Below are 14,758 nucleotides of genomic sequence, written 5' to 3' on the forward strand. Positions count from 1 at the left end.
ATACAGAGTGAGACAGTGAGAATTCACCTAATGCTAAACGCCACACGTACACACAATGTAAGGTAACGTTATTATATTTGTAGTTTCGAGAGCGTCATTGATTATAACCGAACATTGTGAGACTGCAATGAATTGTAGTGAGTGACAGCTTTTTAGTGACTATATGGAAGCGCTATTTGTTCGCTTACTACATAATCAGTTCGGAATTTGAATAAAAGTTTCGCTTTACGTGATGCTAACAGGACCAATAGCCAAAAGTTATTACTGTACAAGAGAAACGTAGAGAAACATATAAACAGAAAATCACAACATATGTTAGATGTGATCCTTATGTTATGAAGAGGAGTGATTTTTCAACTAAATTGAAATAGCTGTCTCAGTTGCCTGTCATCGAGGCGGTGGAAATAAGCTACGCAACTAAGCCTGATAGCAAACGAACTCTTTCGAAAGTCATTCCCACATTTATATGAAGGATGCAGGATATATTGTTTTCAAATTCTGAATTGATTATAGCCTAGAAAGCGAGCAAATAGCGCTTTCATATAGTCACTAAAAAGCTCACTTCAATTTATCGCAATCTCACAAGGTTCAATTATAATCAACTGCAGATATAATATCTTATTTGCATTGTATGTACGTGTGGCATTTAGCATTGGGTGAATTCTCACTGTCTCACCCTGTATCTATTTATATATTTCTTCATATCTTAATATTATTCATCTTTTATTAACCATTCGCACACACAGGCATTATCTGACTCTCCTCCTGACCGCAGACGCAGCTTTACAAGCCACTTTTCCCAATCTTTTTCAGTCAATTTCTTGCCTTTTCCACCTTATGCAACAGCAAATGTTCATACACGATATGAAATACATTTTCTCGATTTGACTGATTTCCATAAACAACTGAAAACAGTCATTTTGAGATTCTGCTATTGATTCCTATAGAGAAAAATCACTTCCTGCCCTCCAGCTGCATTTCGCGCGTCCTCAGAATCACGTGATTGCAAACAACCTATTCAACTACTTTTAAGAACTGCATATCAAAGTCAGGACCAATGCTGTTAACAATCTCTCTATCTCCATCTCCCAAAAAAATACTATTAATCTGACATGCGCAAAAAATCATAAAAATTTCTTTTCTGCAAACTCCAACAGATTATTGTTCTGCATCCTACCACTGTGCTGATTTACATGCTGTTTAACCAGTGGCGTTTTTAGGCATGGGCGAACGGGGCAGCCGCCCGGAGGGGAGGGGGCGCAGAGTACAGTTCACCTCTCCCAAATGAAGCGGACAAGGAGGTGCGCTAAACTATGTCAGTGACACCTGACTTTATTACAAATAACGCACATTTCATTCAAAATATTACTTTGAAAAAAAAGAGAAAAAAAATTATAAACACAGACCAATAAGTTGCACTCTTTTTATTTATTTAATTGTGTGAAATTGCTAATAAAAATAGGTAATAAAAAACGATTATGATGTGGAGGTGAATTGCTTTAGTCTTGACTTCTGGTCGTGAGTGACAGCGTTGGGGGATGGGAAATCTGTTGATTGTCGATTACAAAGTAAACACAGCGATGGAGAGAAAAAGGCCAAAGCTGTCAGGTGCCCAATTTAGAAAAAAAAAGAAAAGAAGATGAGGAGAAACGGGCAAAAGATAAAGGTATGCAACAATGTTCTCTCTGTATGATTAAGGTATTCATGTCATTATGTTAATTAGTGGTATAACGTTAACTCTTAGGTTTGTTAGCCTTCTTGCTTATGATGTTTGCAGTGCTTACCTTGCTAAAAAAAACACAATAAAAGCCTAATATACAAACCATCACAGAAATTCTAATGGTTTCTATTAAATAGCATTATGAACCATTAACTTTTTCCAGTGAAACTATTACAAAATTCCTTATTGTAGTGTGTTTTGGACACTTTTCCAATAGGATTTACCATCCCACCCACCAATAGAATCCATCATATACCAGCAGACACTGTTATACTTACCATTAAAACCAATACAATTCCCATTATAACCATTAAATCCATTACATTTTCTAGTATTTTTGGGCAGGGTTCTATTGTTTATGTCAGATTTTAGTTTCAGTTTGTGTTTTCTGTTCTGCAGTGAAATAATTTAATTTTCTTTAGTGTGATTTAGATTTTTTAAATCTTTATATTTTCTAGTGCGCCGGGAGGGAGTCTCGCCCGGGGAGCAATTCAGTGTAGAACCGCCACTGTGTTTAACTGTTTGATTACTTTATAACTGAATACCAAAGTCTGGACCAATACTATTATTTATTTCTCAATATAGACATTTTTTTAAAAAACATAAAAATATGAAATCAAATTGAATACTCCAACAGATTATTGTTCTGCATGTCCCCAAGTACCACAGAGATTGAAGTTGTTTTACTGTATCATTTTTTAATAATTTCATACCAAAGTCGACAAATGCTATTTACATTGCTGTATAGACATTAAAAAAAAAAACATAAAAATATTAAATCAATTTATTTTCTGCTAATTCCAACAGATTATTGTTCTTCATCTCCTCATGTACCACTGTGGTGATTTTCAAGTTGTTTTACTGTATCATTTTTTAATAATTTCATACCAAAGTTGACAAATGCTATTTACATTTCTTTATAGACATTTTAAAAAACAATAAAAATATAAAATCAAATTGTTTTTTGAAAACTCCAACAGATTATTGTTCTTCATCTCCTCATGTACCACTGTGGTGATTTTCATGCTGTTTTACTGTATCATTTTTTAATAATTTCATACCAAAGTCGACAAATGGTATTTACATTGCTTTATAGACATTTAAAAAAACATAAAAAATATTGAATCAAATTGTTTTCTGCTAATTCCAACAGATTATTGTTCTTCATCTCCTCATGTACCACTGTGGTGATTTTCAAGTGGTTTTACTGTATCATTTTTTAATAATTTCATACCAAAACAATTTGATTTCATATTTTTATGTTTTTTAAAAAAATGTCTATATTGAGAAATAAATAATAGTATTGGTCCAGACTTTGGTATTCAGTTATAAAGTAATGAAACAGTTAAACAGCATGTAAATCAGCACAGTGGTAGGATGCAGAACAATAATCTGTTGGAGTTTGCAGAAAAGAATTTGATTTCATATTTTTATGATTTTTTGCGCATGTCAGATTAATAGTATTTTTATTTGGGAGATGGAGATAGAGAGAGATTGTTGTTAGCATTGGTCCTGACTTTGATATGCAGTTCTTAAAAGTAGTTGAATAATATGAAATGCGCCGTATTAGGTCGGAAGTGTTTGTTACCGTAAATATCTAAATAATCCAGCAAAACATGTCGTTGATTTGGATTTTTTGCATAAGCAACGAGTTCATATAGCCTTCTTTCAGGAGACCCATATGATCAAAAGAGATACAAATCGGATGGCAAATCGTTTTTTCCGTGTTATTGCCTCCTCCTCGGCTTCGAGTAAATCTAAAGGAGTGGCGATCTTATGTCAACGCAGCTTGCACCTTAAGGTGTTGGATACCTGGACAGACGGCAAAGGCAGAATAGCAAAAAGCGAAAGTTCACATAGAAAACAGAGATATTATTTTTAAGCATTATTATTGGGCAGCCAATGCCAGGGCTCTCACTTTCTGGCAAAGGGGCATCCCGGATGATATGACTTCTGAGACCTCTCCATTATGGGTTTATGCAGAGGCTATGTCAGTGGCGGAGTCCTCTCTCCCAGCTTTACTTTTTGCAGAGTATAAATCTATCAGTAAATTAGGAGGCAGTAATTTTGTGATGAAAAATTCTTTGAAGATCTTGAATCAGATAAATAAATCTTATAATTTACCAAAGGTCTCAGCTTATACACCAATATCATGCAATCACTCGTTTGAGCCTTCTCAGATAGATGGTGCTTTTTCAGGATGGAGGAGAAAAGGTTTATGCTGTATAGGAGATCTCTATATAGATGATCAGTTTGCATCTTTTTCACAACTTAAAAGTAAGTTTACACTTCCACAGTCTCACTTTTTCCGCTATTTGCAAATTAGAAATTACGTGAAGAAAAATATTCCACAGTTTACAAACAAACCTAAAAATCATATAATTCACGATCTCTTATCATCTAATCCTGAAACCAGACACTTGGTATCTTGCTTTATTCGTGCTTTTGCAACATCGGTATGTACTAAGCACCTCAAAGCAGTCTGGTCTACTGAATTGAACGACGAAGTGGCTGATGAGACTTGGGAAGAAGCCTTGTTGAGAATAAAGAGTTGTTCAGTAAATTCAAGATATAAATTAATCCAGTTTAAAGTTATACATCGCCTTCATTATTCCAAAACTAGATTAAATAAAATATTTCCCTCTATATCTTCTCAATGTGACAGATGCAACAGGGCAGAGGGGACACTGGCACATTTATTTTGGTTTTGTCCTATTTTGTATGTTTTCTGGTCTAACATTTTCAAATTGTTTTCTAGTGCTTACAAAATTAATATTCAACCTGACCACAGTCTGGCTATTTTTGGTTATTCTGATGTGATGGATGCTCTCCCCCATACTCATCAGCAGGCTCTAATGGTTGGCATGATTGCAGCCAAAAAAGTGATACTACTCAATTGGAAATCTCCACAAGCCCCTTGTTTTCAGGGATGGTTGAATGAGATGCTATACATTATCCAAATGGAACAAGTACGTTTTGGTGAGCTTTCTTCACAGAAAAGATTTGAAGCCACATGGGGACCTATCTTGAGACTCTTGGAAATTTAGCTTCTTTATTCTGTAAACCTCCCCTTCACACACCTTTCTTTAACAATTATATTGTATATATTTGTTAATTGAGGCAATCCAGGTTTTTGTTTTTTTTTTTTTTGTGTGTCTGTCTGTGGGTGTAAATATGTATATTTTGTTGTCCTATGTTGGTTAATGTGGTTTTGTTTTTGCATTTGCATTTGTGTTTGTTAATATAACTTCTAAAACTTTAAATAAAATATATATATAAAAAAAAAAAAAAAAAAAAAAAGAAAGAAAACAGAGATATTGCCCTAGTTTCAATTTATGCCCCTAATACATTTGAAAAAGAATTTTATGCTCAAATTACCAAGTCACTCCTTGAACTTTCTGATTTTAAATTCATTATAGGTGCTGATTTTAATGCTGTTGTGGACTGTTCAGTGGATAGGTCCGGTCACTCAGAAAATGTAGATCAAAAGTATGCTTCAGAGGCGCTAAGAACTTGGATCAGTGACACCGGTGTGATTGACCTCTGGCGTACATTAAATCCTACCATTAAAGACTACACTCATTTATCCTCTAGACACAAATCCTTCTCTAGAATTGATTGTATTTTTTCTTCTATTAACTTGTTTTTCAATATTATAAATGTTAGCTTAGTGCCAGTAGCATTTTCTGACCACAAAGCGGTGATGGCTTCTGTTTTGTTAAGTTCCAACCCAGCTCGAGCCCCGAGATGGCGTTTCAATACCACGCTGCTACGAGATGAAACGTTCAAAATCAATTTTTTGAGTCAACTAACAGACTTTGTTGATTTAAATAAAGATTCAGTAGATGATCCTAGAATAGTGTGGGATGCGGTTAAAGGTTTTATTAGGAACTTTACTATATCTTATGCTTCGAATTTAAGGAAGGTTCGGTCAACTAGATTACTTATTTTGGAGTCAAAGCTTTCAGCCTTAGACTCTCTTTTACAACAAGGTTATGATGAGGATGTAAAGCTTCAACTTGACCTTGTGAAAAAGGAAATTAATGCTGTTTTGAAGCAATGAGCTGAATTCTTAATTCATAGGACACGACAGCTGTATTATTTTAATGGGGCTAGACCCAGCCGTTTACTAGCACTTAAATTGCGGTCCAATGAACACTTTGCAGATATTAGCTCAATTAAGTCAAAAAGCTGGTATAAAGCTGGTATAATTCTTTATGAGCCCTCTCAGATAAATGCTACTTTCTCTAGTTTTTATGCTGAATTATATAGCTCGGAGATAGCGTATAGCCAAGTTGCATGTGATAAGTTTTTAAACAAATTATCACTTCCCAAACTGTCTGAGGAGGATTCTTTCAGTTTAGATACCCCAATCACGTTAGATGAGCTCAAGGAGGCAGCTTTAGATATGTGTAGTGGAAAATCTCCTGGATTGGATGGAATTTCTCCTGAATTTTATACTACCTTTTGGGACAGTTTGGGCCCTCTACTCTTTGAGATGATTCAGGCTGCAGTTAATAAAGGGTCCTTCTCCAGAGATGTTAATATTGCAGTTATTTCACTTTTGCTAAAAAGGCCTTTGTCCTTATTAAATGCTGACCTAAAAATTTATGCAAAAATACTCGCACGGAGACTTCAACCGTTTATGACTAAGCTCGTTAACTGTGACCAGACTGGTTTCATTAGAACTAGGTTAGCATCTGATAATGTTAGAAGACTACTTCATATTATACATAACATGTCTTTTTCGTCCTCTCCTGCTGCTGTCCTTTCCCTAGATGCTATGAAAGCCTTTGATCATCTGGAATGGTCATATCTGTGGTCAGTGCTGGAGGCCATGGCTTTGGGACCTTCTTACATTCATATGATTAAGATGCTTTATACGAACCCCACAGCCATGGTCTTAACAGGCAGAACCTGTTTATCATTGCTTAAAGTAGCTAGAGGTTCCCGTCAGGGTTGCCCTCTAAGTCCATTTCTTTTTGTGCTTTCGCTTGAACCACTGGCACAGACGATACGCATAGACAAAGGCATTACCCCAATCAAAGTATGTGGGACTAGTCATCATATCTCACTGTATGCTGATGATGTCCTCCTTTTTTAACTAACCCTTTGCAGTCCATACCCAACATTTTATCAATCTTTGACAGCTTTAGTGAGATATCCGGATATAGAATAAATTGGACTAAATCTGCACTTCCGCCGCTAAATGAAGCAATGAAAAACATTTCACCACCTGCAGGTATCCCAGTTGTCAAACAGTTCAGATATATAGGTATTATGATTGGTGCTTCATTACAGTACATCATTAAAACTAATTATGAAAATATATTCTCTCAGATTTCATGTAGTTTGGAAAACTGGTCATCACTTCCAAATTCTCTCCGTTCACGTGTCTCTATTATTAAAATGAATGTACTTCCGCAAGTTAATTTTGTGAGTTCTATGTTGCCTCTCCCTCCCCCTGTTCGTTTTTGGGATAGATTGCAGAGCATAGTTACTAAATTTGTCTGGAACGGCAAATGACCGCGTCTTAAACTTTCCACGATGCAACGAGATAGATATGCTGGTGGTCTCTCACTCCCCAATTTTAAGTTATATCATTGGTCTTTTACACTTCGTCCACTACTTTGCTGGTTTGATGATAAAATTGAAGTTTCTTGGCGCTCTCTTGAGGAAAACTTGGTTCTTCCTTTGAAGTTGGATGAAATTTTATTTGCTAATATCCCTTCAAATAAATGTAAACTCCGATTTGGCCCCCTGATATCACACACAGTATCGGTGTGGAGAGCAGCAGAAAAAGTTTGTAATATTAGCTCTAATTGGAACTCTTACTCTCCTATCTTTAATAACTATGGTTTGCTAATTGGCAAACACCCACACTGTTATCCCTAAAATTGTATTAATTCAAAATACTTAGATTCAATAAACATAAATACCAAAGGTTTTGCCCAATTACTCCATTTGTTTAGTTTGTTGTACGATTTGCATGATATTTTTCATTCTACTGGAATGTTTAAATTGAATGTACTTAACAGAGCTTATTCTAGTCTGTTGTCAAGGAAACGGTGTGCAAGGAAAAATGTGATTGGCTCTTTGAACTGACGTCACGGATGGATACAGCGCGCATTTTCTAACGTCTGCTGGTGACTGTGAGTAAGACTTAATACTTTTTGTCTCAAGCAGCTCATACATTGTTTTTCCTTTATTAAACAAAATATGTAACAGTTAGCAAGAAAACTACATGTAAGATTAAGCTGTGTCTAACGTTAAGTTCATGTTTATTTTTGCCACGTTATTGTTCCGGTCAATTGCAACCGCCACCACCACCATTTATATAGCCTACAGTTCTATGCAAAGACGTGCGTAATGGGATCGTGACATCTAAAATCTAATATGTAAAAAAGTTAATGTAAGTTTTGGCTGTGTTTACGTGTTAATTTTCGCCACGTTATTGCCGATCACGGCCGCCGCATTTAACCTATATAACGTTACAGTTATATGCGAAGACATGCTTTATGAGATCGTCACATCTAAAGTCTAATATGAATGCTGTATTCGATCAGTTATCCTCATTAACAAAGCTTTAACGGTCGTGTAAAACGATTATTTTTTCGGTGGTGGTTCTGTATCGTGGTTATGTATCACTGACCTATTCGAGCTTTTTTACATTTCTTTGTGAGTGAAGTATTAAACAGACTAGCATACATTGAAATTTTACCCTTTTTTCGCATGTAAGAAATACTAATCCATGTCGGTTAACAGTTAGCAGTTTTCAAAGACATGCAACCTCGTGCTCATCAGCATGGTGGTAGCAAGTGCATTTTCAATTAATTAGAATGAAAAGCTAGATAAATAAATAGCTGTAGCACTCTAGTTCTTTTGGATAGCTGTTTGTGGGAAATTTGGAGATAACAGATCAAAAGATGTAAATGTGTTTTGTCAGCTAGTAATCTAATGTGTATTTTTGTAACTCTGCAGATTCCAGGGAGATCAAAGCAAGGCCAATCAGGATGAGCTGGAAATGTAAGTATTGTATATTTGCTTGTGACAAAAGAGGATACTTATTAAAACATTACAGAATTAAACATGGGAGCTATGCAAGAAGCCAGCCATTTCCATGCATGTATCAAGAATGTCTGTGTACTTTCAAGTCTTTCAATAGCCTTAAAATACACTTATCTCGTGTTCATACAGCAAATGAAAAACAACAGTCTGAAAGGATAATTAAAGTCAAGCTCTGACCTCACTGACATGCAGTGTGTTGCCATTCGAGGGCTTCCAGTACTTCTTGGTGATGACCCAACCGAGTTCTTCAAAGCATATTTTGTAAGTATTATTAATACATTTTTACTGCAATAGTTTTATTGTATTATGTTTCTTAATGTGCATTTATGTTAGCAATAACAATAAATAAATCACCCAAACAATGTCATATTGTAGTTAAATGATAAATGGAATAAAGATCAAGGAGAAATTTGAATTCATATTATGACACCTTTGAAACTCTAAAATGCTATCTAGAATAATATCAAATCTTTAGATTTTTTAAATTTAATCAGTAGGTCATGCCATATGCAATGACTTGTATACAAAATAATAAAAAATTTATATAAAAATTTAATTTAATGTTTTGTAGTATTTTTATATTTTATATGTTATTAAATCCTGGATATGTTTGGGTATACAATTCGCAAAGAACTATGCTTGCATACAACTAAAAACATTCAATAAAATTAATATATAGTAAAAAAGCTGTAGACTGCCAAGATTTATTTTTGTTATCTATTTATTGTTGTCAGGCTTGTTTTTTTATTGTTGTTATCTATTTATTGTTGTCAGGCTTCAGGCTTCTGGTGACTACTTTAGTGTAGTCTATGTAATAAATACATAATTTAATCCGCTCATTTTAATTAATTGACTGTAATAAGTATTATGATGAAACGTTATGATAGAAAATAGCTGCACATTATAGATGCACTATTGTGATAATTAATTTCCAGATGCTTCTGAGCTTTTTGCAATGGGTTGAAATACTCATACCAACATGTGCCAGTTGGAATCCTTAACCGAGAAAATTAAGATGTGGCTCTGCAACCCCTGTCCTTCCGCCTCCACCCATCCTCAGTCAGAATCATTTTGGAGGGGAATGTTGTAATGGACAATATTGACAACATACCCCAGGCCATGTGTCTTCTTTTTGGTTTAACCTAGTGTTTGGCAAAATATTCATGTTCCATAATGATACAGTATAATAACATTGTGGTTGTTTGATATTTGAAAAGGTTTGTAAACACTGTTTAAAAGATTAAAAATAATTGTTAATTATTAATTGTTATAAATTGTTATAAATTGCATTGAGTAATTGTTATACTCAAGACAATTTCTTGTTTTGTCACAAAGTGATATTGCTAAGTGATTTCAAATAAATTGTAAAGTAAATCTTTATTCTTTGTCCTTGTTTGTAATGTAGATGTATTTTCATTAAATCATTTATAGTGAATAGCTAAGTTTAAATTAAGTTCTGTTACAACATTCAGATTAAGAAATAATGTTTTAAGCCTATACAGGTTGATTGAACTTAAAAAAATTATGGAAACACATTGCCCTAAAAAAGCTAATTTTGTTTTGTTGAAAAAACAACCCCTTTTAGGTTTAATGTACCTACGATTTCAATAGCGTTGCACTAAAAACTTTTATTTCAGTCAACTAAATGTTTAGTTAAATGCATTCGAAATTGTAGGTACAATAAACTGAAAAAGTATAGTTTTTTTCAACAAGATGAAATTAGCTTTTTTAGGGCAACAAGTTTCCATAAATTTTTTAAGTTCAATCAACCTGTATAGGCTTACAGTGCAATTAAGTTTTGCCAGGGTCGACAATGGTATGATAAAGGGATTCATTCCTTGGGCAATATCATAGGTGACAAGGGCCTTTATACTTTTGAAGAACTGTCTATTCTGTTTAACTTGAAAAAGTCCACCTTTTTTTTTTTTTTTTTTTTACTTGCAGCTGAGGGCAGCTATGAAGGCATATGGAGTCCCCTGGATGGCTCCCCTTAAAGTACATCCTTTGCTTAAATTATTTTGTGGTACCCAGGAAACAAGAGGGTTTGTTTCTAAATTATATGGTCATTTTTTAGAAGAAATCTACCTTCCTTTGGCAATTGACTCTTCTTGGCGAGCAGACATTGCAGACTTGTCTCCTGATTTTGATTGGGACGAAGTTTGCCTTATGGTAATGCAAGCCTCCAGGAATCCAGACCATCAACAAATTCATTTAAACTTCATTCATAGGACTTATATGACTCCGCGTAAACTTCATAGCATGAAACTTAAACCTGATCCTAAATGCACTCTGTGTGACACAGGTGAAATTGGCACTTTCTTTCACATGGTATGGGACTGTCCTGGGGTTAATTGTTTTTGGAATATGGTTAAAGAAGAGTTATCAACCATCTTAAATGTTTCAGTCCCTTTATCCCCTTCAGTTTTTCTTTTAAATGATTTCTCTGAGATTCAACTTAACAAAATTCAGAAGCGAGTATTTCTAGCTGGTTTGACAGCAGCTAAGAAAATTGTCGCTATAAGGTGGAAGCCTCCACATTCTCTTAACAAGCTTCTTTGGATTTTTACATTTATAGACATTGTATATCTCGAGATGTCTACTGCACGCATTCATGGTGCAAGAGAGGACACCATCAAACTTTGGGCTCAAACGTTGGAGAAGCTTAAAGTTTTAATATGCTAAATTAAGGAGAACCCCCCTTTCTCACTTTGGTTTTAGGCTCTCTCCTTTTTTTTTTTTTTTTTTTTTGAAACTGTTTAATGTTCCCTGTTTGGGCTGTTATGGTCAGTTCTTTGACAGTTATAGACCTCTTTCAGCACTCTTACGAATGTTAAGTTTGATTATTATTATTTATGTTTCTTATTATCTGTTCATTTATATATGTATTTCTGTACGGTTTATTTTGTGGATTTATTTACCTCTCCTTTTTTTTTTTTTAAACATATTTCTGTTATTTGCTTTAAGAATATTACTTGGAATTATTGCAGTTTATTTTCTTATTTATTATTTTTAGGTATTTTTTGTTTTGTTTTCATACTCATTGTTATATGCTGATTGATTGTCTAGGTTGTATTGTTTATGTATGGTCTGTTACAAATTCAAAACCTCAATAAAAATTTGATAACAAAAAAAAAATAATCATAAAATATTGATGAAACCTCAAAATTGTAACAAAGAAGACATTTTAAACTTGTGAATGATCAAAAACAGTATATTTCTACTAGTATTTTTTTTCACATGGAACAGCAAATTTTGCTACCCCTTTAACCCAATGTTGCAAAATTACAACACTGACATAAGCTCAAAACCTAAAATGATCAAAGCATTAGACAAGATCTACATGATTTAGACCTTAGACCTTAGTATCTACATGATCTAGACATATTACTAATTACAGGAAAAAATATTTTGGCCATTTTACTTTCTTGAATGTTGATTTATCCAGTCCAGAAAAACAAGATGGTGTGCTTCAAGGGAAGTTTGCAGGTTGTGTAACTTCATGTCCAAGTAAATAGAATTATTTTTAAAATCTAGGATCCAACTGCATTGGAAGGCTAAACAATAAGACCTAATAATTGGGTAAATGTGGTCTCAGAGAGAAAAAATATGACCAGGATTTTTTTTTAGTCAAGCTAAAAATGATGTTGTAATATTACAATAGTGGACCTTACAGGGTAAACCAGTGTTATTTTAGCAGAATTGATTGTCATTTCTCTTTTCAAGATCCAGATTGAACAAAATGATCCTGAATGCAGTCAACCTCACTTCAGACAACCACAAGGTCTTGCCGTTTTACATCCGCTCGCAAGGGTTCATAATCAGCTACATCCTCTCCTATCTGCTAATTTTGGCACCCTGTATGGTGGGAAATGGACTGGTTTTACTGGTGGTCATCAGGAACCGCAGAATGCATTCCGTCACAAATCTTTTCATCCTGAACCTGGCTGTTTGTAATCTGCTGGTGGGCATTGTCTGTATGCCCACCGAACTGATTGACCATCTAATCTCAGGTCATCTTCATCATCATTACCATAATTATCAATATTATCTTCAGGGAATCACTTTTCTCAGAATTCTTTCCTTGATTTTTCCACAGGCTGGCCTTTTAGTCAGATCACCTGCACCATGAGCAACCTGATCCAGGGCATGTCAGTGTCTGCTTCTGTCTTCACCCTGGTTGCCATAGCAGGGGACAGGTAATTATTAGTAATTATAATAACTGAACATTTCCATTAAGAAAATATATATATATATATATATATATATATATATATATATATATATATATATATATGTGTGTGTATATATATACATACAGTACAGACCAAAAGTTTGGACGCGCCTTCTCATTCAAAGAGTTTTCTTTATTTTCATGACTATGAAAATTGTAGATTCACACTGAAGGCATCAAAACTATGAATTAACACATGTGGAATTATATACATCACAAAAAAGTGTGAAACAACTGAAAATATGTCATATTCTAGGTTCTTCAAAGTATCCACCTTTTGCTTTGATTACTGCTTTGCACACTCTTGGCATTCTCTTGATGAGCTTCAAGAGGTAGTCACCTGAAATGGTTTTCACTTCACAGGTGTGCCCTGTCAGGTTTAATAAGTGGGATTTCTTGCCTTATAAATGGGGTTGGGACCATCAGTTGTGTTGTGCAGAAGTCAGGTGGATACACAGCTGATAGTCCTACTGAATAGACTGTTAGAATTTGTATTATGGCAAGAAAAAAGCAGCTAAGTAAAGAAAAACGAGTGGCCATCATTACTTTAAGAAATGAAGGTCAGTCAGTCCGAAAAGTTGGGAAAACTTTGAAAGTGTTCCCAAGTGCAGTCACAAAAACCATCAAGCGCTACAAAGAAACTGGCTCACATGCGGACCGCCCCAGGAAAGGAAGACCAAGAGTCACCTCTGCTGCGGAGGATAAGTTCATCCGAGTCACCAGCCTCAGAAATCGCAGGTTAACAGCAGCTCAGATTAGAGACCGGGTCAATGCCACACAGAGTTCTAGCAGCAGACACATCTCTAGAACAACTGTTAAGAGGAGACTGTGTGAATCAGGCCTTCATGGTAGAATATCTGCTAGGAAACCACTGCTAAGGAGAGGCAACAAGCAGAAGAGACTTGTTTGGGCTAAAGAACACAAGGAATGGACATTAGACCAGTGGAAATCTGTGCTTTGGTCTGATGAGTCCAAATTTGAGATCTTTGGTTCCAACCACCGTGTCTTTGTGCGACGCAGAAAAGGTGAACGGATGGATTCTACATGTCTGGTTCCCACCGTGAAGCATGGAGGAGGAGGTGTGATGGTGTGGGGGTGCTTTGCTGGTGACACTGTTGGGGATTTATTCAAAACTGAAGGCATACTGAACCAGCATGGCTACCACAGCATCTTGCAACAGCATCTTTTTCAACAGGACAATGACCCCAAACACACCTCCAGGCTGTGTAAGGGCTATTTGACCAAGAAGGAGAGTGATGGGGTGCTGCGCCAGATGACCTGGCCTCCACAGTCACCGGACCTGAACCCAATCGAGATGGTTTGGGGTGAGCTGGACCGCAGAGTGAAGGCAAAAGGGCCAACAAGTGCTAAGCATCTCTGGGAACTCCTTCAAGACTGTTGGAAGACCATTTCAGGTGACTACCTCTTGAAGCTCATCAAGAGAATGCCAGGAGTGTGCAAAGCAGTAATCAAAGCAAAAGGTGGCTACTTTGAAGAACCTAGAATATGACATATTTTCAGTTGTTTCACACTTTTTTGATGTATATAATTCCACATGTGTTAATTCATAGTTTTGATGCCTTCAGTGTGAATCTACAATTTTCATAGTCATGAAAATAAAGAAAACTCTTTGAATGAGAAGGTGTGTCCAAACTTTTGGTCTGTACTGTATATATATATATATATATATATATATATATATATATACATACATACATTATATATAACCAGCTAAAAGC

The 14,758-nt window shown here is 35.2% G+C and overlaps 1 protein-coding gene and 1 pseudogene across 1 annotated transcript in view; both read left to right on the top strand.

Moving 5' to 3' along the window:
* LOC127171855 (neuropeptide FF receptor 1-like) overlaps window positions 1-14,758 on the top strand; it is a 31,376-nt pseudogene that overhangs the window by 9,268 nt on the left and 7,350 nt on the right.
* The window catches only part of LOC127172366 (regulator of G-protein signaling 17-like), a 58,324-nt gene that overhangs the window by 2,649 nt on the left and 40,917 nt on the right, over window positions 1-14,758 (top strand). The gene's annotated exons all lie outside the window — the stretch shown is intronic.

This window comes from Labeo rohita, chromosome 10, assembly GCF_022985175.1.
Source record: "Labeo rohita strain BAU-BD-2019 chromosome 10, IGBB_LRoh.1.0, whole genome shotgun sequence".
Taxonomy (NCBI): domain Eukaryota; kingdom Metazoa; phylum Chordata; class Actinopteri; order Cypriniformes; family Cyprinidae; genus Labeo; species Labeo rohita.